The sequence below is a fragment of the Schistocerca cancellata genome, chromosome 4, assembly GCF_023864275.1.
Source record: "Schistocerca cancellata isolate TAMUIC-IGC-003103 chromosome 4, iqSchCanc2.1, whole genome shotgun sequence".
Classification (NCBI taxonomy): Eukaryota; Metazoa; Arthropoda; class Insecta; order Orthoptera; family Acrididae; genus Schistocerca; species Schistocerca cancellata.
Window position 1 is genome coordinate 75,693,018 of NC_064629.1, and position 23,752 is coordinate 75,716,769.

Below are 23,752 nucleotides of genomic sequence, written 5' to 3' on the forward strand. Positions count from 1 at the left end.
ACAGACCTTCAAAATTTTTAGTGGCTATTTTCCACAATTTATTGCCTCATAAACCTTTTTATATTCCTCTTGTCTTTTGGGTGAAATGGAGAACCAATTGTAGGTTTCCCGTACAAGAAACTCTACGTTTCTAGGTATGGTATTCGCAGAGGCGTGCGAATCTGCAAGCTGAAGAGAGTGACAAATGCAACGGATCGATACCAAATGCTTCAAGCCATGTTCTCTCTTGAGTTGTTAAAAAAGCCCATTGTTTATTCCAACCATTGCAGAAGCATTGTCTGTGCCAATTCCTACCATATTAGCGATTGGAAGTTTGAGATCATTCAAAGAATTCACATGAACAGCAGCCAGATTTCTTGCATCTGCAGTTTCTACTACAGCGAGTTTGATAAATGCTGATCTAATGGTTTGATTGTTAACACTGTAGTACCGTATAACGATACCTAGCATTTCAGATATTGATACACCTGTGGATTCATCTATTAGTACACTGTATTTTTGGTTTCCTGTATCTTCAACCAATGATTGTGTAAAATATGGAGCCAAAACTTCAGTTATAATGTTACGGCACTTTGTACGATGTAACTGCATGTTTTTAGCGCCCTCATCGCCGGAAAACACCTTCTTACACAGTATTCCTAAATGATCTACAGCTAAAATAGAACAATGTTCAGCAATAATTACAGAAAGGGCGCCTTCCGCACTGCTTGCAATTCTAACTGTAGTTTTCGGAAAATTATTCACAGTTAAGATGGTTTGTGTTCTTTTAAATCAATTTTTTGTTTATGCTTAATAGTTTTCAAATGCTTTCTAATATCACACAAGTTAGCATAAAAATCTGTTGCACATACTTGACATCTTGCCTTGGATAAGTCTCCAACGACTGGTTTCAGTCACCCATTGCATTCAAGTACTCCCTCCCACGCATCCCGATATTTTTGAGCGTACTGCTTCTTCTTCTGCGGTAAATCCATTATGTAAGCCACCACAACATAAGTTTCACCAATTTATAATCACTGAAAATACATTAAAACTCAGGCGAACTAGAGATCATGAAACAATCTACTCACTCGCTAACTCGATATCAGTCCTATTGTTCATTGTTTAAAACGTAGTAACGTCTGAGATACCCCCACCGAATTGTTCTTGCGTTACCACTGTGCATGTGGTAATAATTTTGACTGCGAATTAACATTTCGAAAAATTAGAGGTTGCTGGACAGAAATGTATTTTATTATACTTAATTTTACGTATGTGTTTTGTCAATTCGATAAATAAAGGGAGTTCAAAAGTTGAAGAATTATAAATCGGTACGCTATCGACGATAACAGGCCAGTGGGTAATGAATAATGAATTGTTCTATAGTCAAGGTTTACTAAATGCTGAACAATGCTACATGATCTGCTAAGAACTTAATTTAACTTAGTAAATCTAGAACAAAGTCAGTGTAGTACCCATTCTATAGTTAAAAATCTTAGTTTTGTTAAAGAATATACTGGCCCAAAATAGTTTTGATTTGTACTTAAAAAGTCGTCAGTACTCCAAAAGTCGCCAGATAAGTCGCTAAATAATTTTTGTCGCTAAAAAGTATTTTTTGTCGCTAAGACGAAGGCAAAAGTCACCATTTCTAGCGAAAAAGTCGCTAAATTTGCAACACTGCCTCCAACTGCGCAACGCTACGCGCTGTTAAGCCGAAAGGCACGCGTTTAATCTCACGCAGGCTGGCGTGAGGTCTGGAAAAGGACAAGGAAATGAGACTAGAAAAAAAGGAGGTAACTGGTAGAATACTTAACTTTAATCCATTAATGTTGAATGTAGCTCTTGTGTGTACATTATTTACAATATCAATAGTAACTGATAATGGCGCCTTGCTAGGTCGTAGCAAATGACGTAGCTGAAGGCTATGCTAACTATCGTCTCGGCAAATGAGAGCGTAATTTGTCAGTGAACCATCGCTAGCAAAGTCGGCTGTACAACTGGGGCGAGTGCTAGGAAGTGTCTCTAGACCTGCCGTGTGGCGGCGATCGGTCTGCAATCACTGATAGTGGCGACACGCGGGTCAGACGTATACTAACGGACCGCGGCCGATTTAAAGGCTACCACCTAGCAAGTGTGGTGTCTGGGGGTGACACCACAGTAGCCTTTCGCAAATAATTAATGATCAGTCACTTTCTATTTTAGTGTAGTCAACGTTCTTTCTCACGCGTTTAGCTAGGTTGGTATTGTGAACAGTGAGCCAACTAGCGAGCTGTCATTGTCTATTAAATCTTGTGTGCTTGGTATTTATTCTTCTCTACAAAATTCTACAAAACACGTTTATCACTAGTTTTTATTATTATTATTATTGTTATTAGTACCATTATTATTAAAATTATCATTAAATTATTATTGATTAATTATTATTAAAATAAAATAAAAAATATTATTAAAATAAAAACTTCGTTATCACCTACATGCAATACCTTCAAAATAAATTAAAATGGCCATTATATAAATGTAAATCGCACTCGAAATAGAGACTTGCCGTGGTTTACGTAGATATTCCCTGAGACTGTTTTACGAGTATACTAGCCGTTATTTTAGATTCGTCTCCATGTGGGATGGCAATTTCCATGTATTCGTTTACAGTTTGTCGTGCTCACTAACGAAACACCATGGGCCATGGGCTGGCCAGCTCAAAGCGATCTTTCTCGGAAATTTCGCAAACTTGTGCCGCGTCAAGTGTGACTCATCCGATGCAGGCGTATTGTTAGCGCTTAAAGCCCAGCGGTCTCGCGGAGTTTTTAAAGGTGAGAGGAACGGTGGATCAGGGCACGCAAATGGACTGACTGTCGCGATGTCTAAAGGACGGCTTTATAATAATTTCGGATATTTCAGGTTAACCTCAAAATCTAAATCTGGATAGCCAGCCAGGATTTCTACTGTGATTCACCACTTTATTGCTACATTTACGCCTGGACATTGTGACGTTTTGACTTTCCTTTTGTGACAGCATTCGATTTACAGGTGTGCGCTTTTATCACGGAAGTTCAAGAAATATGAACATAACATAGCTTATGCTGAATAGAATAGTCATAAAATTTCTGCTAGCATAATTTATTTTTAATTATGCTATCGGAAAATTCGAAAAGGTGGTTGTGAGCCGAAGAGCACTGGACAGTTATGTTTCGTAGATAAGGAAAACATTGACATATATATAGAGAGAACGCAGAAATGTGTGAGAGAAGAGTCTTCATACATTCAGTCCGCTATATGTGTTTTGTGGATCAGATATGAAAATTTTACACAGAATTACGTAAAGTAGAATCGAGAAGAGACAGTTCACAGTATGTAGTGAAGCAGCAACCTGGATGGCTTCTTCGATAAAGCCACGGCCGATTATCTCCACAAACCTTCTCCTAATGAGTTTCGATCCTTCTGTGTTTCAGTCAGGTTAGCAATACGTATCTGACAGTAAATACCATATTATTCCAGGATATGACAGATGTACTCAGTCTGTGTCTAACCGACATATATCTCCTCTTTCATAAAGTGATGATGGTCTCCAAGCAGTATTTCTCTTCAAGAACTCTGTTGGCTCTGTAAATAAAGTCCTCTCAGTCGGTGTCAAGCACATTTACAAAGCTTTTGCGCTTAGTGCTGCGTCGTAAAACTAAATACTTAAAATTCTAAAATATCCAATTTTTCAGCAGTGTTTCAGTTGCCTCCTTCTTCGTCGCAGGTCTTGTGACACTGGTAGAAACGAAAAATTGAAACACCCACCCCGTGGTCAAAACTCTACTCCAGAGGAAGCTCGTAGCTACAAGGCCAAAAAAAAATGGTTATTTTAATATTTTAATATGACGAAGCGATAGCACACCCGATAGAATATGTGTGAGATCGTTGCCTCTAGACTGTTTTTGCGCTGAATAGCGCAGCGAATGTTGCAAGTCGAAGCTACCTCCGCTGACGTGTCAGTGCGGTCTTTCTAAGATCTCAGTGAAGGGGACATACAGGAATGCCCATTAATTGTTGTTTTATTCTGCTGCTCCCGATCCTGACACGATCGACAAATGTACTACGATTAAATCAGGATGTAGAAGGAAAAAAAGAAAATGTTACAAATTCGACCGCGTGCGCCTTCCCCCCCCCCCCCTCTACACACACACACACACACACACACACACACACACACACACACACACACACGGAACAAACAAGAAGTGATTTACTTAAATCCCCAGATGCGTACAGTATACCATGCGACAGCTGTCCTTCAGAATATATTGGCCAAACAAGAAGCAACTTTGAAGTAAGAGTGAGGTAATTCCATTGAAATGTCAGCTTTGAGCGTCCTCGTGCAAGGAACAGGACACACTATATCTAATATTGCCACTAATATTCAAAGACTTCACCGGAAAGGAAAGGGTAATATCCTACATATTCTGCAAGACCTTGAGACTTTTCACGCCCTAAGAAGAGCCTTGAAAGTACCCTGAACTCGTATACCGATTTACGTCGCAGAAACGTCTTAGCCAATTTTTATTACTTAAATGAACGATATTACTCCACTCTTACCACGTTTAAAAAATATCTGTGTAAATAATTATTAACCGTCAAGGCATCGCGTGTGGTATCGATGTCCTATAGGAGCTTTGATAGCAGCTGAAAATGTTTTAAAATTAATTTAAACAGTAGTTTCCCGACTTACACAGAATCTAGTGTTTCTGATTATTATAATTTGTTTTTAAAGATGTACAGCCAACCCTTAACATTTCAATCGGGGTACCTTGTTATACCTTGTTTGCGACAATGCGCATGCACGGATTTCCGCGTTCGTCACGCTTCATCTTTGGCTGGTTTAATACTGGCAATAGCAACGCTTCCTCCCCAGGCTGTTTGTTTGGGAGTTAGTAACATGTTCCATGAATCATTTTGCACGATTGATCGTAATGATCTGGAATGAGTCATTATACATTCACATCGCAAATTGATTTGTACATACGGTTACGTAAAGAACATTTCTATTTATTTATTTACTTATTTACAAAAAGATAAAAAGATACACAGGTGTGAGTAAGTAATTACTACCCACCACCATTTACACATTACAGTAATAGACATTATGCTACGGAAAAGGAGTTGTCAAGGAGTAACTTTGTTTGTTACAAAATTTTACTTTTCTGTCTGCCAGAAATTTTATATCACTGGGTAAATGATGGAAAATCTTTGGTGCAGCACTGTGCACCGCTTTTTGTTCTAAGGACAACCTTAATGTGGAATAATGAACGCCATTTTTCCATCTGGTATTGTAATAATGTTCCTCATTGTTCCTCTTGAACTATAGTTGATTATTTACAACAAACTTCACGAGGGAATAAATGTACTGTAAAGAAGCAGTCAGAATGCCCAACTCCTTAAAGAGATTCCTACAAGATGATCGTGGGTGAGCACGGCATATTATTCTCAGAACACGTTCTTGCACAATGAAGACTTTTTCCTTAAAAATTAGTTACCTCAGAATATTATTCCATATGACTTTACTGAATGAAAATATGCAAAATATGTCAACTTACTGATTTATTTCTCCCTAAGATTTGTAATGATTCAAAGCGAGCATGTGGCTGAACTAAGTTGCTTCAGGTGATCGAAAATGTGTTTTTTTGCAATTTAAATACTTATAACTATGAACTCATAAGAACTTTGAAGTTTCCACCCCATTTATTGTTTCCTCACCATGTGTTACACTCATCAATGTTGTAGTACCTTTAGATGCGCAGAAATGAACGTGTTGGGACTCTTTAAAATTGAGCGTGAGACTATTCACAGAAAACCAGTCAATGAAATTTTTAAGAACATTGTTTACAGTTTTTTCTGCTTCTGTATGTATGATTGGATTGATTACAATCCTAGAGTCATCTGCAAAAATAACTAATTATGCCTCTTGTATACTAGACGGAAGACGCTTACTTACACTACTGGCCATTAAAATTGCTACACCAAGAAGAAATGCAGATGATAAACGGGTATTCATTGGACAAATATATTATACTAGAACTGACATGTGATTACATTTTCACGCAATTTGGGTGCATAGATCCTGAGAAATTAGTACCTAGAGCAACCACCTCTGGCCATAATAACGGCCTTGATACGCCTGGGCATTGAGACAAACAAGCTTGGATGGTGTGTACAGGTACAGCTGCCCATGCAGCTTCAGCATGATACCACAGTTCATCAAGAGTAGTGACTGGTGTATTGTAACGACCCAGTTGCTCGGCCACCATTGACCACCCGTTTTCAATTGGTGAGAGATCTGGAGAATGTGCTGGCCAGGGCAGCAGTTGAACATTTTCTGTAACCAGAAGGGCCCTTATAGGACCTGCAACATGCAGTCGTACATTATCCTGTTGAAATGTAGGGTTTTGCAGGGATCGAATGAAGGGTAGAGCCATGGGTCGTAACACATCTGAAATGTAATGTCCACTATTCAAAGTGCCATCAATGCAAACAAGAGGTGACCAAGACGTGTAACCAATGGCACTCCATACCATCTCACTGCTCAGATTGTCTGCTAAATAGTTCCTATGCCTGGTAACTATAATTAAACATTCTGTACATAAAACATTATAATATGGAAGTATTGGAACAAAGCCTCTTCTAGCACAAAATACCGTTATCCAAGATGGCGGCGATGACGTCACCCAACCCCAAGGTGGGTTCTAGCACAAAGTACTGTCATCCAAGATGGCGGCGATGACGTCATCCAAGATGGCGGATTTCGGGGAGAAGTTTGAATTTTGGTGGGAAGATAGGTCAATTGGGCGACCTCCACTATCCAAACCCCCTCTCCCAGAAAATCGCTGGAAGTTCAAATTCCAACAGGATAATGCTTCAGACCTCAACTAACCTAACAAAATCGTGGGAAGAGAGGTCACTTTGGGTACCCCCACTAACCATGTCACCCAACCGCCACCTCTTCCTATGAATTTCCTGGAAAAGGACTCCCACCGGCGGGTCAGTGGTTAGGATCGGCCCTCGGTATTCCTGCCTGTCATAAGAGGCGACTAAAAGGAGTCTCAAACGTTTCAGCCTATATGTGATGGTCCCCTCTCGGGTTTGACCTCCATATTTCCAAATTCTTCCGAAGAGTGAGCCAACTAGGGAAGGGCGCCTTACATGGTGGAATCTGTTGCCCTCTGCCAGCTGTGCATTGGCCACACCTCGATAACGCACAGCTATTTATTGCGCTGCGAGGACCCACTTCTATCTCACTGCGGGTCAGCTTTGACTGTGCTCCACTAGAGGCCGTCAGCTGTCGACGTATTCCCGCTCGTTCTCGTAAGCAGGACTGAGCAGCGATAATGCTGCCTGCGATATTATCGTGATCCGAGAGCGCGGTTTGATAGTGAGGCGACCCGATACTCTCGGCTGACCACCTGCAGCGCCGCCGGTTGCATGGGGCCGTTCCAAACGCGGCTATCCGAGTTACAAGAATACTAGTAAGGAACATGCACGTGTGACCTGTCACAGTTGTGCTCATATGAATGAACGCATTTTGGGAGATTTAACACACATTTTGGTAGAACGATTCACAACTGAGACATTCGAACAAATCCAGTCCACGTAATTATAAATGTAAAGCTGCCAAAGTTTCCTGTAAAGGTGCGATCAGTGGTGGCATTCTGGTTACTCAGAAGCTGTCATTTAATGGCGACAAGGGAAATCGTGAAACCTTATGATAAAGCAAGGTATGACGACTGTAAATTATTTTCTGCATGAAGATAAGATTATCGTGGGGTCTAAGCTAAGCATTAACACGAAGTCATTTCTTGCAGTAGCGAGGAAAACTAGCCACCCACTTTCCTGCCAACCATAGATATTAATGTTGAATTTGGTGTGTGTGCGTTTTGTACTTACGGTTGTTTTTAAAGTGACGTCTCATTTTACTAATGTTTCCTATTTCGTGTGTAACTGCGCATACGCAAGATTTCCTTTAGCGAAATTAGTATTGAACTTCATTGCCTTTATGCTTGTTTTTATTTCTTCCTCTTTATTTAGCTACAGATTTATTATCCCACTGTTTCTTCACTCTTCGACGACTTAATACGGTTCATTGTATTTATTACGACCTCCGTTAGCATTAAAAATTGCCGTCAACTAGGGCAAGGTTGTTAACATATTATCTGTTTCAGAGTTAATTTTGTAAAGTTTGCTATCAAAGCTAATTGTGTAACTTTTGTGTTTTATTTTTTGTAGTTGTAGGCCGTAGTTCTAGAAAAGATATTTCGCTTTTGCAACAACGCTGTACAGGTAGAATGTTCGAGAAGGCAGGTGCTTTGGACTTACAAGTCTTTCGCAGGCTCTGTAGCTACGCAGTTGGAAAGCTTGAAGGAACCGACCATATTTTGAGGTGTTCCACTTTTCAGGTCATAGGTGCTTAATGTATTAATCACAGTACGTAATTAACGTGTGCTATCGTTTGATACCCTTCTGTTAACCTTCACTGCCTTGCAATTTTATTTTTATATGTTGTGTTTTCTGACTGAAAATATACAAATCACTTCAACAGAGATAAGAAAAACAGTAAAAAGCCGGATCTATCTGTTGCTAAAGATGAAAGAACCTTAAGATTACGATGCTTGAACTCAACACAGGGAGAACACTAGAGGGGGGAAAAAAGATCTTACCCATTATTAAAGCTGTCAGTGACTCAGAAAGGAGTTCAATATGCAGCAACAAACATCTTTGATCACTTGCCCAATAACATAAAATGTCTGGCAGGTAACAAAGTAAGTTTCAAATCGAATTTAAAAATTAAAATGTATGGAAGGTAGCAAAGTGAGTTTTAAATCGTACTTAAAACTCACTTCTCCTGGGCAACTCCTTTTGTTCCATTGATGAATGTGTATTGAAAAGGTGGTAGCCAGAGAAAAAATTACGCTCTTTCCACATCATTTCCATAAAAGAATCATTCAAATGATCTATCGAACATTGAACTAACTGACCAATCACAGACTGTTGTATCGACAGTTGTACAGTAACACCCAAAAGAAAAACGATTTAAAGCAGCAGCTGAGGATTTGATCCACCTGCTAAACTGTACGTTGAAATTAATCTGTTATTTAGTGAAGAAGTCGCGTCTTATACACAACCAATTTTCTTCTACTCAAACTATGTAAACGTCCGTAGTACACAATAATAAATTCATTTAATTAAAAGAAAGTGTACATAGTCAAAACTAATAATTTACAATATAGTTTCGCAAATTAATCTGAAACTTTAATTCCGCCGTCCCATTTCTGAAGATATTACACTGCAGTTGAGTGTTCTCCCGTTAGTATCATAGTTATACAATTTACATTACTTAGTATGAAGTGTCCCCCCCATGAACCATGGACCTTGCCGTTGGTGGGGAGGCTTGCGTGCCTCAGCGATACAGATAGCCGTACCGTAGGTACAACCATAACGGAGGGGTATCTGTTGAGAGGCCAGACAAACATGTGGTTCCTGAAGAGGGGCAGCAGCCTTTTCAGTAGTTGCAAGGGCCACAGTCTGGATGATTGACTGATCTGGCCTTGTAACAATAACCAAAACGGCCTTGCTGTGTTGGTACTGCGAACGGCTGAAAGCAAGGGGAAACTACGGCCGTAATTTTTCCCGAGGGCATGCAGCTTTACTGTATGATTAAATGATGATGGCGTCCTCTTGGGTAATATATTCCGGAGGTAAAATAGTCCCCCATTCGGATCTCCGGGCGGGGACTACTCAAAAGGATGTCGTTATCAGGAGAAAGAAAACTGGCGTTCTACGTATCGGAGCGTGGAATGTCAGATCCCTTAATCGGGCAGGTAGGTTAGAAAATTTAAAAAGGGAAATGGATAGGTTAAAGTTAGATATAATGGGAATTAGTGAAGTTCAGTGGCAGGAGGAACAAGACTTCTGATCAGGTGACTACAGGGTTATAAGTACAAAGTTAAATAGGTGTAATGCAGGAGTAGGTTTAATAATGAATAGGAAAATAGGAGTGCGGGTAAGCTACTACAAACAGCATAGTGAACACATTATTGTGGCCAAGATAGATACGAAGCCCACACCTACTACAGTAGTACAATTTTATATGCCAACTAGCTCTGCAGATGATGAAGAAATTGAAGAAATGTATGATGAAATAAAAGAAATTATTCAGATAGTGAAGGGAGACGAAAATTTAATAGTCATGGGTGACTGGAATTCAAGTGTAGGAAAAGGGAGAGAAGGAAACGTAGTAGGTGAATATGGATTGGGGCTAAGGAATGAAAGAGGGAGCCGCCTGGTAGAATTTTGCACAGAGCACAACTTAATCATAGCTAACACTTGGTTTACGAATCATGACAGAAGGTTGTATACATGGAAGAACCCTGGAGATACTAAAAGGTATCAGATAGATTATATAATGGTAAGACAGAGATTTAGGAACCAGGTTTTAAATTGTAAGACATTTCCAGGGGCAGATGTGGACTCTGACCACAATCTATTGGTTATGACCTGTAGATTAAAACTGAAGAAACTGCAAAAAGGTGGCAATTTAAGGAGATGGGACCTGGATAAACTGAAAGAACCAGAGGTTGTAGAGTGTTTCAGGGAGAGCATAAGGGAACAATTGACAGGAATGGGGGAAAGAAATACAGTAGAAGAAGAATGGGTAGCTTTGAGGGATGAAGTAGTGAAGGCAGCAGAGGATCAAGTAGGTAAAAAGACGAGGGCTAGTAGAAATCCTTGGGTAACAGAAGAAATATTGAATTTAATTGATGAAAGGAGAAAATATAAAAATGCACTAAATGAAGCAGGCAAAAAGGTATACAACGTCTCAAAAATGAGATCGACAGGAAGTGCAAAATGGCTAAGCAGGGATGGCTAGAGGACAAATATAACGATGTAGAGGCTTATCTCACTAGGGGGTAAGATAGATACTGCCTACAGGAAAATTAAAGAGACCTTTGGAGATAAGAGAACCACTTGTATGAACATCGAGAGCTCAGATGGAAACCCAGTTCTAAGCAAAGAAGGGAAAGCAGAAAGGTGGAAGGAGTATATAGAGGGTATATACAAGGGCGATGAACTTGAGGACAATATTAAGGAAATGGAAGAGGATGTAGATGAAGATGAAATGGGAGATACGATACTACGTGAAGAGTTTGACAGAGCACTGAAAGACCTGAGTCGGAACAAGGCCCCCGGAGTAGACAACATTTCAGTAGAACTACTGACGGCCTTGGGAGAGCCAGTCCTGACAAAACTCTACCATCTGGTGAGCAAGATGTATGAAACAGGCGAAATACCCTCAGACTTCAAGAAGAATATAATAATTCCAATCCCAAAGAAAGCAGGTGTTGACAGATGTGAAAATTACAGAACAATCAGTTTAATAAGCCACAGCTGCAAAATACTAACACGAATTCTTTACAGACGAATGGAAAAACTGGTAGAAGCCGACCTCGGGGAAGATCAGTTTGGATTCCGTAGGAATACTGGAACACGTGAGGCAATACTGACCTTACGACTTATCTTAGAAAAAAGATTAAGGAAAGGCAAACCTACGTTTCTAGAATTTGTAGACTTAGAGAAAGCTTTTGACAATGTTGACTGGAATACTCTCTTTCAAATTCTAAAGGTGGCAGGGGTAAAATACAGGGAGCGAAAGGCTATTTACAATTTGTACAGAAACCAGATGGCAGTTATAAGAGTCGAGGGACATGAAAGGGAAGCAGTGGTTAAGAAGGGAGTAAGACAGGGTTGTAGCCTCTCCCCGGTGTTATTCAATCTGTATATTGAGCAAGCAGTAAAGGAAACAAAAGAAAAATTCGGAGTAGGTATTAAAATCCATGGAGAAGAAATAAAAACTTTGAGGTTTGCCGATGACATTGTAGTTCTGTCAGAGACAGCAAAGGACTTGGAAGAGCAGTTGAACGGAATGGATGGTGTCTTGAAGGGAGGATATAAGATGAACATCAACAAAAGCAGAACAAGGATAATGGAATGTAGTCTAATTAAGTCCGGTGATGTTGAGGGTATTAGATTAGGAAATGAGACACTTAAAGTAGTAAAGGAGTTTTGCTATTTGGGGAGCAAAATAACTGATGATGGTCGAAGTAGAGAGGATATAAAATGTAGACTGGCAATGGCAAGGAAAGCGTTTCTGAAGAAGATAAATTTGTTAACATCGAGTATAGATTTAAGTGTCAGGAAGTCATTTCTGAAAGTATTTGTATGGAGTGTAGCCATGTATGGAAGTGAAACAAACGCTAAATAGTTTGGACAAGAAGAGAATAGAAGCTTTCGAAATGTGGTGCTACAGAAGAATGCTGAAGATTAGATGGGTAGATCACATAACTAATGAGGAAGTACTGAATAGGATTGGGGAGAAGAGAAGTTTGTGGCACAACTTGACCAGAAGAAGGGATCGGTTGGTAGGACATGTTCTGAGGCATCAAGGGATCACCAATTTAGTATTGGAGGGCAGCGTGGAGGGTAAAAATCGTAGGGGGAGACCAAGAGATGAGTACACTAAGCAGATTCAGAAGGATGTAGGTTGCAGTAGGTACTGGGAGGTGAAGTAGCTTGCACAGGATAGAGTAGCATGGAGAGCTGCATCAAACCAGTCTCAGGACTGAAGACCATAACAACAACAACAGTATGAAGTGTATAATATCCACTGCATAATTGTACAGTCATTACTTATCACTTCTCAATATTCTATCTGATTACGTATACACCTCAGAAAACCAGTTGTCAGTTGCCTTTGCTTCTGTGCCTCAAATTTGCCGCGCGGGATTAGCCGAGCGGTCTCAGGCGCTGCAGTCATGGACTGTGCGGCTGGTCCCGGCGGAGGTTCGAGTCCTCCCTCGGGCATGGGTGTGTGTGTTTGTTCTTAAAATAATTTAGGTTAAGTAGTGTGTAAGCTTAGGGACTGATGACCTTAGCAGTTAAGTCCCATAAGATTTCACACACATTTGAACATTTTTGAGTTTCAAATTTAGCTTATTTGGTTCTCTTATTGTTATGGACGACGAGAATATCATTAACGCGATCGGAATCTAGACAACTTCTTTTCTGAGTCAGTACCATCCCTGCCTTATTAAAAGTTCTTTCACCCGAGGCACTACTGGCAGGTATACTGAAAACCTCTTTGCTGAGTTTCGACAGGGCACACAAATTTGTTTTCACTATGAAAAAAGGTCTGTGAACTCATCGTTTGGAGTCTCCATGTTCATATATTTCTCAACCTCATCTTTCGATTTTGTGGTAGATGTTCACCAATTTTGAAATTTTTTTGCTGTAGAAGGCATGACATCTTTGGTTACGTTCGTATCAAAACGTTATTTAACATTTTTCGCACATCTTGATGCATTTTTGTTATCTTATTTGTTCGGGAATAGCTAATTGTTTCTTGAAACAGGGATGCAAGAACGTTGCCACGTACTGAATGTAATGTAGTTCCTTTAGAACTTTCTGTTTTATAAACAGATCTGCCCTTTCCTTTAGCTTACACATTGTCACATCGTCGGCTCGTTTCGCAGAGACCTATCAGTTTCAAAATCCACGGCATTACAAATGGTAGTGTAGGCTCATTGTCTCCTTCCAAATCGTCCGTGGCCTCTTTGAAAACCTTCAGAAATTGAATAACGCTTTACATAGTCGCATTCTGATACGACGTCATGATCTCGTGTTTATTTGAATTGCGCGAAACGGTCTCTATTTGGGGTTTCTGTGAATGGAATGATTCTAACATCATATACACATTGTTCCACCTGGTTTCCATATCACGGTGTAAGGTTTTATCTAATCTCGCGACTAAGCCAGATCGTTTCATAAAGACTACTAGTTTACGTACGTTCAGAATGGAGTCATACACTGCAGGAATCTCATCCATTAAGAAACCTTCATTGAATGTGTGCCTCTGTGTGTATTAATACAGTGCATCACACGTGGGAGTCGTTTGTGTGCTTGTAGTGCTTTCTTGATGTTAGCTCCCTGATCTGTAACGAAAGTAACCTGCCTAAGTTCCGAGGACGTTATCTGCAACACTGCCATTTGTTCATATATTTCCGTAATGATCACCAGTCTTCGAAACATCAGGAAACCTCGTAGTTAAGAGTACACTGCTTTTTAGATTCCATTTGCCCGTCAACTAATCAATATAGGTGGACGTGACAGTCAGGTAATGGGGTCTTACGATAACTGTCTGTCCACAGATCGCACGTCATTGAACACTGGTTTTTACCAGTTGCGTCTTTCACTACTGGAATAAGTTCACTCCTGACTTGATCAGCCAGTTCCTTAATATGTCGTGCTACAGTCCTTGGAGAAGGTAGCACGCCTTGGACGGTGATCAGTCCATATTTTGCTCCTGTATTTATCAGTTCTTGGGCGAAGCTTATGAATCCTTCACTACTTACCATATTAAATGGTCGGAGGTCTGTTGCACACATTAAAACACATTTGTCCCTAATCGATATTTTATCAGCATTGGCAGCTGCAACGCTTGACACTTGTCGATTATCCTTACATTTATGTCTGTTCATTCCAGTTTTGCTGCCTTTGTAAGCAAGCAGTGCTCCACAATTTCCATTTTGGCACTGAACGTAACCAACTGGAAGATGTGTATCTCTTTCAACAACCACCTGAAACAGTCTTAATAGACGCCTTCATGTATGTTTCACGAAGACAATTTTTCTTTTCGTTTACGGACACAACAAACGTATCAATTCATTAAAAATACTACACAAACGAAGTGATTCGATTAATCAAATACTATCACGTCTCGAATTCGGAAGTTCTGTTATTATTTGGTAAAAATTGAAGGGCTTACCTTAAATTTTTCCCAGCTGGAACTGCCAATCCTTACTGCCACTTTATTTATCAGTAAGTTTCTTCAACACAACATCTTTTGTGACGGCAGTCATTGCACTGGTCCCGGTTCCGCAACCACTCATACTGAGTTTAGTCCCAATTGACTGCCTACCGCTACGTTACGATAATGCGAGTGTCTCGGCCAGCTCGCGCTGCCTCAGTCTCGGGCCGGCACGTGTCCTGTTCGACAATCCTCGTCTCAGCTCAGTTTCGTAGCGTGACGTCAGTCAGACCCACCTCACGCGCCTGTGCCAGCGATAATGAGCCGCGTACCCAGCAAGAAGCGAGCGAGACTCAGCAGCGTTTTGACGTACTCTATGGTCCACATCTTGTTCGACTGCCCACTTTTAACTCCGCTGAGGCAGACGTTTGCACTGCCTGATACGCTTCCTGCACTTATATCAGATGACGTTGCGATGGCAGATTTAGTTTTGAGTTTTACTCATGCAGGGGGTTTTTATCGCTTGATCAAAGTGTTCGTCCTTCTTTCTTTGTGTTGAGTCTGGCCTTTGGCCTACGATTTTAGACTGGGGTTTTTAGTGCGTTTCTTGGTGGTTGGCTTCCCCTTTTTTTTTGTTTCTATGGTCGGCCAACCACTGTCACACTCGGTGTGATTTTAATTCCTTTTGTCTGGTCTCTGTCTGTGTCTTTCTTTTCCTGTGTCGTCTCTTGTCATCTCCATTGTTTGTTTTTATTCTTTGTGGGGTTTCAAGTTAATGGAAAAAGGACCAATGGCCCTAACAGTCTGATCCCTTCAAGCCCACAAACCAACCAACCAGGAAAAGGACTCAGCCTGCACTGGGCTGCTGGAGAGAGGAAGGAGTGTACTTTATTTGTTTATTTTGAAACAGTTTATTTAGTGATGGAGTACATTTATAACAGTGATACAGAACCCACGCTCTGACATGCTCGGAGTCACGTCACACAGCTTACAGACATGTGAACCACTAAAAGACTCTCCAAACACGCTTGCTAATTATCAACTGTTGAAATCATGCACCAGTCTTTATTTAAACAAATTGAGCCACTACCGCCATCCAGTGTGCTCGCCATAAGGTCCAGAGCCCAACTGACCTAGTAAACACTACCACCACCAGAGGGCACTGTCGTCCATTCCGTGACGTAATCCAAGATGGCTGTTGTGACGTCAGCTGATGACGCAAGTACCGTTATCCAAGATGGTGGCAAACAGTGTGTTCACCACCAGATTCGGACCTGGTACACAGTACCACCACCACCACCACCACCACCACCACCACCAGAGAGTGCTGTCATCTGTTTCGTGACATAATCCAAGATGGTGGGAGAAATGGTGGGAAAGCGACTCTGCCTTTGCTGGACATGAGTCTTTATTTTGCAGGCACTGTCTCCACTACGAGATCTAGACTCCAACTGACCTAGTACACAGTACTGCCATCAGAGGGTGCTGTCATCCCTCCAGTGAAGTAATCCAAGATGGTGGTCTGGAGGGGGAAAATGGCGCGAAAATAACTCAGCCTGCGCTGGGCTGCTAGGGAGAGTAAGGAAGCAGTGTACTCTATTTACTTTGGAATATTTTATTTAGGGATGGAGTATATTTATCACACTGACAGAAAACACTCGTCCTGATGTGATTCGGGTCACAATACACAGTCTGCAGGCTACATCTAAATAACGCTCTCCAGACACGCAAACAACTCCTAATTTCCCAAAATAATTTCAGTAGAGACATGTAGACTCCTCCTAAATAATGCAGCACAGTGATGCGTAGGCACGCTCAGTACTCGTAAACTGTCCAAATAACACCTATCACAGCCTACATACCTGCTCACAAAATAATGCAACAGACATGTAATCAATGCGTGCAGACACTGTCCACCACCCCCTGTCCAGGAGGATGCACAGGAGGCTAGCGACAGCCCCCACAAAGTGATGCGGTCGTCAGCTGTCAAACCACGTACAGCTTCCCTCAAGCATGAGATGGTGACATCCCTTTCATACTTGGTACCTGAGAAATCCCTCTCGAAATACGTGACCACCTAGGCATCGTCGATGACGCAACCAGACAAGTGCACAGATGCTCCAGGGAGGCATGCACTGTCACAGCCGTGAGCCTGTCTTATGTCTCAGCTTGCATGCACGGCAATTCTTTCCCTAACAGAACCTGTTTACGAAAATAGCGTGGAATAATGCCGAATGCAGTCTTCCTCGCGGATCTAACGTGGTACCCAGTCCATCAAGTGCTACCCTTCCCGATTTCAACACACACACACACACACCACACGCACACACGTTCCCTCCGCTATGTAGAGGCTCCTATATCCCACCACAAAGGATGTGAATGAATCGAGCATTATGATTGGCTCTTACCGAATGTACCCATCAAATTACTGATGCCGCCAGTATCAAAGCACTGTGCACCTTTTTCCCTTCTGCAGACGAGACATTCAGCGGTTATTTTACACATATCGCCATATCGCACTGGCAATTAAATCTTACAAACTACCATACATGTAGACAAATATGGAAAGGCTCCTACTCAATTTCACTGCCCTCTCACTGAGGAGAGGAGCTTGAATATTAGTGCGCGAAACCTATCTCCAGCCCAGCAATGTATCACCGCATACCGTGTTGATGTAGTAAACATACAGTTCGTATCCTGGGCCAAACAAAGTCATCCCTTTTACATCATTTGTACATGTATCGTGAAGACTGACAGTACCGTATATACTCCTCACAGTACTAGATATTTTCTCGCAGCCTACGATCACAAGTCATCCATCCCCAATGTGTGATGAGAGCACCCTCAACGAACCAAAGTCGCTCTCAGAACTGTTCTACAAATTCGGGATCGTTTCCTCTCGGCACAAACACGTTAATGTTTCTGCTCTGAACCTGCTTCCTTCCTTGCTCGCTTTTCTATGCACATCCCCAGACTCGAGGATTACAAGAATACACGTATTTTAACATGGTTCACCATGATATTAGACCATTTTCGCGGTACTTCTCGATATCAAGCACTAGGCAGCATCCTACTGATCGCTCACGCAACATAATCCCGGGTTCGATTCCCGGCGGGGTCAGGGATTTTCTCTGCCTCGTGATGACTGGGTGTTGTGTGCTGTCCTTAGGTTAGTTAGGTTTAAGTAGTTCTAAGTTCTAGGGGACTGATGACCATAGATGTTAAGTCCCATAGTTCTCAGAGCCATTTGAACCATTTTGAACATAATTCCCAAGATATACACTGGGAATTATTTCTATACAATCCCTAAACTTTAGGTAGGTGGAGCGTGCTATAGACCGCTGAGTAACTAGAAACAAACAGACGAAAAATGATAGTTCCACCCGTGAATACCAACCTCGGTGATGTAAAAGATTCGAAAGCATCGCTATAATTTACAGGGTCAACTACGGTGTTTCTCATGTCAAGAGAGCCGGCAAATGTGTCTTCCACATGCTAGATGCACACCCCGCAATCGATTTTCTCTCAACTAAATAAAGGCGCGAAATGTGCAGAAGCAGTCAACTGAACAATTAACATGGGAGGAAATAATGGTCCAGCGCAAATGCACCTCCATACACAATCTTCAAACATTTCCACTTGATCACGAAAGCCGCCCAACACATACTAAGTATTAGTTCGCTATTCAGTCGTCTAGAGGACGGCAAAGTTGAATCAGATACATTCCTAAACTCCAACAGGCCTCTGCATTTGGACGGTTGCTGCCGTTAACGGGAAACGTGAATCATTCCCGCACAGGTCACCGGTGCTGCAGACCGAGCACGCACAGGTAGAATCAATCATCCTAAGAAATCGGTCACATATATATTTTAACCCTGTACTTATAGCTAAATGTTACAAACGCAGTCTCAATTGAACGGCATTCTACAATGAGCAAAGTATCCGAAATACACCCTGCTGAAGCCTGTGGCTCTGTAAATGGAAATATCTGTACATCCCTTGCGACTGGACATAGTCATTTCCTTTACGCGTGTCGGAACACAAACACATGCATTATAAGCCTGATGCTCAAATGCGAGACGGAAGCGGTGTTAATGGTTCGTTGCCACTATACCATGAGGATCCACCGTGGCACACAGGTGGATGTTCCGAAGGTTGACAATATCGTCCCTCGTAAAGTTAGCTTCATCTGTAAATAGGATTGGATGACAGAAATCCCAACACGGCGGTGGCCTGTGCGGTGAACCAGCGACAAAACCGTCGCTACGGGTCATATTCTACAACGTTTAACTCGTTTTATACACGCCATCAAGTGAGCGTACCTCCCTTAGAACACACTTCGGCCCACAGGTCCACATCACTTGTTCTGCTCCTTAGCGCCTCAGCCATTGTACCCTGCAGTTTTTCCTCGCTTATTAAAATCAGCCTGTATAAGCAGAAGAGAGGCGAATAGGAAATATTGAGTAGGCAACATCATTCGCAATTGATCTTATTGTGTCCCCTCCAATTTCCGAACGCTGTCGCGCCTATACCGCTACATTCTACCAGCCCTATCACTATATCTCTCCACATCCTCTTCCAACGAAAAATTCAGCCGCATCATTCTCCCAGACACTTAAATTCGTCCCGACGTTCACTCACCCCATAAATTATAATTCCACCCCACATTTCCAGTCTGATCGGGGATGGCTTTACCTTTTCCTCCATATCTCTACGTACCTCTTTTTCCGCCGGCCGGAGTGGCTGAGCGGTTCTAGGTGCTACAATCTGGATCCGCGCGACCACTACGGTCGCAGGTTCGAATCCTGCCTCGGGCATGAATGTGATGTCCTTAAGTTAGTTAGGTTTAAGTAGTTCTAAGTTCCTCAAAAAATCGTAACACAACACACACACAAATGTAATTCTTACTAATGTAAATCCACCCGATGATGGAGGTTTAAACCTTCGAAACGCGTCGTGGAAATAAATAAAACGGTGACTGGTAACAGTGAACTTGTTGTTTCATTTAATTTAAGATCTGTGAATTCCTAGGAAGCGTCGACTACTCCAAACCCGCCAGGATAGCCGATCGCGTTAAGGCGCCGCATCCGAGATTCAAGGTGGTGCACCTGCCCCAGATCTAATCTGCCTAGCTCGGATGTGGTTTTCCACATCCGTCTAAGTGAATACTGGGCTAGTGCCCTCGTCTCGCCTACGCAAATATTTAGACAACGTTCTCACACTTCAACATAAAATTAATTGAATACGCTGACAAATGGGGTACACAAATTCTGTCCCAGGGGGAGTGGTAGCGCCATGCAAAGCATCCGGCCACCAACTATTTTCATTTAGGTATTTCAGTGCTCTGTCCAAACTCGTTTCGTTTGTATTGCCCTTAGATATAACCGTAACACATTTCATCCTTCCCTTCTTTGCTTAGTACTGACCTGCCGTCTGAGTTCTTAATATTCATTATCTTTAAACACAAGTAACGACCCGTCCCAGCTTCTCGCGGGCTGTAACAAACGTCAATAGGCCGACAGCTTGCCAGGCGTAGCAGTAGTAAATGATACATGCAAATCTTCCTCGTAAATTAGTCTATCAGCAAAAACCGTGTGAAAATCCCTACAGTAGTTTCTGAGCTTAGCCTTGACATATCGACAGAAAACGCGGCGGGGTACTTTATAATACATAATATATAGCGATACGCCAATTGCTAGTTCACAGCTAAAATGATACGCTGTTTATACTGCGTTACTTCACAAATTGCAACCACATATCCGAAATTTTTTACCCATGTAACAGCCAGCCGCTAGTCTGGCACTTATTTTCGTATGTAGCTAGCAACAGTCATTCCATAACACAGTAACGTTAACAGCGCTCATTATATTAATCTTTTGTATTTCACTATTTCGGTTTGTCATGGTCATTACACATGACAACAAGTTTAAATTTTTTTTCTTTCTTATTCCCTGTTTAAACATCACACAATGAATCTTGTACGATATTTCCAAAGTTGTTTCCTAAAATAATATTATCTTCTGAGGACATCACGGATTTGGTTTTCGGCAGAATTGATCGCATCATAGATTTTTTTTTAAATTATAACATGTTTACTGTTCCTCAGTTTAAAAGCATCTCTCTTCATTTCTCTGACTTTTTTCTCCATTAAGTGAATTCAGTAAAAATTAAACAAGGACTTTCAGGCTGCTATTAAAAATAAACCGATAAATACACAAAACCTGAAAAAAATGAGTGGCAAGAGCTCCAGTGGATAGTATGCAGACAACACTAGAGATACATTACATCCACTGTTATACGCGTTAGCGTCTGGAATTTATGATGCATCAGTGACAAGAAGCAGAGTAGTCGGCACAAACATTACTATGAGGAGCTATGGGTTTGTATCCTCACTGAGGACGTCCTTTGCTATTTGTCAGTATTATGCAAGCACTGAGTCCGTGAGGTACAGAAATACGTGGTGAACACAATTATTAACCTTCCTATTCAAATTCCATGAGGACATTCATAATAGCACGCTATATGCACCGGCCGCGGTGGCCGAGCGGTTCTAGGCGCTTCAGTCTGAAACCACGAGGCTGCTACGGTCGCAGGTTCGAATCCTGCCTCGGGCTTGGATGTATGTGATGTCCTTAGGTTACTTAGGTTTACGTAGTTCTAACTCAGATGTTAAGTCCCATAGTGCTTAGAGCAATTTTTGAACGCTCTATGCTGACCCTTCATAACTGTATCTGAGGTCCTGGCACGTGACTATACGGATATGTCAAGAAACCATTTTGAGCCGAAAAGGACACGTATTCTGCATATGAACCACGCTAGATAATACAAGTGCTGTATCACTGGGAGGCGAAAAGTGTCCCGGACTTACCCCGGTTCACTACCACTAGCACCACGTCATCATAACGCGCCGGTGCGTAGCATACAAAGAATTGCACCATAATCTGAGACTTAAATTAAAAATTAAAATAACTTTCCAAACTTTTTCAGTGTATGCTTCAATATACTGTATTAATGTTAACATTGTGAAGTCTCAGAACGGTCAGATGAATAAGTTTTGCTAAATACACTCCTGGAAATTGAAATAAGAACACCGTGATTTCATTGTCCCAGGAAGGGGAAACTTTATTGACACATTCCTGGGGTCAGATACATCACATGATCACACTGACAGAACCACAGGCACATAGACACAGGCAACAGAGCATGCACAATGTCGGCACTAGTACAGTGTATATCTACCTTTCGCAGCAATGCAGGCTGCTATTCTCCCATGGAGACGATCGTAGAGATGCTGGATGTAGTCCTGTGGAACGGCTTGCCATGCCATTTCCACCTGGCGCCTCAGTTGAACCAGCGTTCGTGCTGGACGTGCAGACCGCGTGAGACGACGCTTCATCCAGTCCCAAACATGCTCCATGGGGGACAGATCCGGAGATCTTGCTGGCCAGGGTAGTTGACTTACACCTTCTAGAGCACGTTGGGTGGCACGGGATACATGCGGACGTGCATTGTCCTGTTGGAACAGCAAGTTCCCTTGCCGGTCTAGGAATGGTAGAACGATGGGTTCGATGACGGTTTGGATGTACCGTGCACTATTCAGTGTCCCCTCGACGATCACCAGTGGTGTACGGCCAGTGTAGGAGATCGCTCCCCACACCATGATGCCGGGTGTTGGCCCTGTGTGCCTCGGTCGTATGCAGTCCTGATTGTGGCGCTCACCTGCACGGCGCCAAACACGCATACGACCATCATTGGCACCAAGGCAGAAGCGACTCTCATCGCTGAAGACGACACGTCTCCATTCGTCCCTCCATTCACGCCTGTCGCGACACCACTGGAGGCGGGCTGCACGATGTTGGGGTGAGAGCGGAAGACGGCCTAACGGTGTGCGGGACCGTAGCCCAGCTTCATGGAGACGGTTGCGAATGGTCCTCGCCGATACCCCAGGAGCAACAGTGTCCCTAATTTGCTGGGAAGTGGCGGTGCGGTCCCCTACGGCACTGCGTAGGATCCTACGGTCTTGGCGTGCATCCGTGCGTCGCTTCGGTCCGGTCCCAGGTCGACGGGCACGTGCACCTTCCGCCGACCACTGGCGACAACATCGATGTACTGTGGAGACCTCACGCCCCACGTGTTGAGCAATTCGGCGGTACGTCCACCCGGCCTCCCGCATGCCCACTATACGCCCTCGCTCAAAGTCCGTCAACTGCACATACGGTTCACGTCCACGCTGTCGCGGCATGCTACCAATGTTAAAGACTGCGATGGAGCTCCGTATGCCACGACAAACTGGCTGACACTGACGGCGGCGGTGCGCAAATGCTGCGCAGCTAGCGCCATTCGACGGCCAACACCGCGGTTCCTGGTGTGTCCGCTGTGCCGTGCGTGTGATCATTGCTTGTACAGCCCTCTCGCAGTGTCCGGAGCAAGTATGGTGGGTCTGACACACCGGTGTCAATGTGTTCTATATTCCATTTCCAGGAGTGTATATTATTTTAAGAAAGAAATAAGTGGAGCTAAATAATCCAGCTAGAAAGCTAATAATTGTTTAGGATGTGTAAATGCATCTCACAATTAAAAGTTATAAGTCTCAACTTGATCAGAGCAATACTTTGGTCAAAATCGGAAGTTTTACAGAAAACTGAAGGCGCTAAATATTAGATTCAGAAAGATGAAAATTCGTATGTAGCCACAGTTTCATATGAAAACCTTATATCTGTGAGAACAATAAGCTACTTTCATTAGTTTTTAAGTTATTTACTAAAAAACCAAATTTGGAATGAAAACGTCCTTAATCATAATAAATTAATTATCATTCATATTTCTTAATAGAAAGTCTTAATTACACTGATGAAATAATACAGCTATACCAGTTTTCAAGACTCTATTATAAATAAGTCATCTATGGTCGATTCCGTTCAAAAAAATTTAGATGGCAAA